Source organism: Aplysia californica, unplaced genomic scaffold (genome assembly GCF_000002075.1).
Source record: "Aplysia californica isolate F4 #8 unplaced genomic scaffold, AplCal3.0 scaffold00109, whole genome shotgun sequence".
Classification (NCBI taxonomy): Eukaryota; Metazoa; Mollusca; class Gastropoda; order Aplysiida; family Aplysiidae; genus Aplysia; species Aplysia californica.
The window spans coordinates 1,192,872-1,195,645 of NW_004797379.1; the positions used below are offsets into that span (position 1 = coordinate 1,192,872).

The 2,774-nt window shown below is 36.0% G+C and overlaps 1 protein-coding gene across 1 annotated transcript in view; it reads right to left on the bottom strand.

The window, feature by feature from the left end:
* LOC101863661 overlaps window positions 1–2,774 on the bottom strand; it is a gene marked incomplete in the record, with an annotated part of 27,502 nt that overhangs the window by 15,885 nt on the left and 8,843 nt on the right.

Here is a 2,774-nt window from a genome sequence, read left to right on the forward strand (position 1 = left end):
TCTCTCTCTCTCTCTCTCTCTCTCTACTCTTTCCAGTTTTTTTCTATTAAAAAAGGACATTTCAACACAACAGCAGCCTGAAATAACTGGCAATTGCCAAACATAGAGAAATAGTTGTCACTCCAAGAGAAAGCAAGGGAATAAGAGTGTTTTTCGTGTATTCCTCAATGACTGGTTTTCAGCTAATATCCTTGAATTAAAGGATAGTCTTTCTATCTCAAGATGAGTTTGGTCACTCTGTTAGGTCAACGAAACGATCATAATGTATCAATAAAAATGACATCATTAAAGTGCACCAAAGCACCGCAAAACAAGGAAATTAGGTCAAAATAAAAACAGCTTTGCCGGTCTGGGTGAGGATTTGAAGTGCTACATCTTCATCAGCTTTTTTTCGGTCTCCTCTTATCGATGATATTATACACTCTCCCAAACCACAATATGTAATGTAGAATATTATTATACGATTCTAATATTTGGAAGTCAGATCTTTTTCAGTGAAGATCGCACAAAAAAGATATCGAGCATTCCCTTAAAAAAATATGTTGACAATGACATTATCCAATGAAAAAAACTACAGAGAAAAATGTAGGCGATGTCACATTTGTTGGACCTAATCACATGTCATCATTTTGTTAAATGTTTCAATCGAAATGGTTCCAAAAGTTAGGTTAAATCGGATTATTTGGACTAAAAGTACCGTACCCGTTAGCAGGCCCACAGCACTATAATATGATGGGCAACAGTTCGGTGGGGTAAAAACACTTCTTTTATCGTGTCTTTTAAAAAAAAAATTTGCAGGGGGTTGGGTGGTTGTAAGTTTTTGTTTTTATTTTGTTTTGGGGTGGGTTTTTTGGGGAGGGGGGTGTATTTGTTTTTTGTTGTTTTTTTGTGGGGGTGCTTATATTATTTTGGTGTGGTTATATTTTGTATAGGTATCGTCGGTTAGCTGTTCAGTTGTACTAAGCCAAAAATTTAAATTGTTTAATATTTTTTGCAGTTCCTTAAAATGTGGTGTCGGCTGTAAATTCTCAAGAAAACTCTTGTCGAAATTCTGATCCTAAATTAATGTTAAAATAAGCAGGAAAAGGTGCATAATGTAGGTACAATAATTGTTTTTAAAAATGCAACACGTTTTCTTTTCTCTTGACAGAAATATGCTCTATGAACTTAGAATACTTTAACTGATTGAGGGTGATATGTGCATATCATATAGAGGTGAATTAGAAACTGTCGTGTTGTGGTCAGATTGACAACCAGAAACGAAAAAAAACGACTGACCTGTTCACTTTATTTCACAAAGACTCCTTTTTTATTCGAAGAAGAACTTAAAGGACTTAAAATAGTCTCCTGTTAGCCACCGCGCTAGTTCCTCTCAATAGTGCAAAACTTACTTAATGCTCAAGTACACAACCTGAAGAACTTCCCCTCTAAATAAATAAATAAATAAATAAATAAATAAATAAGTAAATAAATACATACATACATACATACATACATACATACATACATACATACATACATACATAAATAAATACAAACTTGTTGTCACACGATGTTGTTTGAATGTGTTTTGTGACGGGGCAACCCATAGGCAACGACCTGGAATCAAAGCTCAGAGTTTTAAAAGATAATTCTGAACAACATTTTAAATCTTCCATCAAAGAAAACCCTAAATCCCAGTATCATAAATGACCCTTCTAGTGTGTTTCCAGCGTCTCTCGTTTGTACTGCGTGACTAGTTTTGAGATCCATACAAAAGGTTCTACTGAAATCTAGAGATCTATCCTCCATGATGTTGCCTTTAACATACATAAAAATACAAAAGTGCACGTAAGGATATTTTAGAAAATAACATGAAATATAATAAAACTGAATCAAATAAAATAAAATAGTTAGAAAAAAATTGATATAAAACAAAGCAAAAACAGACACTCCTCAGCTCAACAACAACGTAAGAAAACAGAAGCGAAACAAAATGAAAATCGTTGAAACTCGAGACACTGTCTTCGATTTGGACAAGGGTTCCTTATTTTCCAGTCCCCTTCGAACACACTGCAGGGCGTGAACTCAGCAAACTTGGTGTACAGCTGACGGGTTTGTACAGCATAGATGTGCGTTTAAATTGATCAATCCCCGACACGCTTACGGCGTCACTTCAGGCCGCTTCGAGGTTTATCTAATTCTAGGGAAACGGAATTCTACCGAGATGAAGTCATTCTGAGACAGAATGTTTGCCCGTTGTCTGATTCGGAAGTTAGCAACTGAACTGCTGACAATTATGTCATCACTTTCAACCCCCCCCTCCCCCCGCTTTTCTTCTTTTGAATATCATCCTCTCTTCGCATTCACTACACTGGCACTGCTTCACCTCTGCCACCCCTCACTCTTTTCTCTCTAGCCAACTCTGGACTCGCTAGACACAACAGAAATTCTCCACTTCTCTAAATGACAGTTGCCCATCAACACTCCAATATCATGTTGTAGTCGTAGTAGTAGTAGTAGTAGTAGTAGTAGTAGTAGTAGTAGTAGTAGTAGTAGTAGTAGTAGTAGTAGTAGTAGTAGTATTGTAGTAGTAGTGTAGCAGTAGTGTTGTTGTAGTAGTAGTAGTAGTAGTAGTAGTAGTAGTAGTAGTAGTAGTAGTAGTAGTAGTAGCAGTAGTAGTAGTGTAGTAGTAGTGCAGTAGTAATAATAGTAGTAGTAGTAGTAGTAGTAGTAGTAGTAGTAGTAGTAGTAGTAGTAGTAGTAGTAGTAGTAGTAGTAGTAGTAGTAGTAGT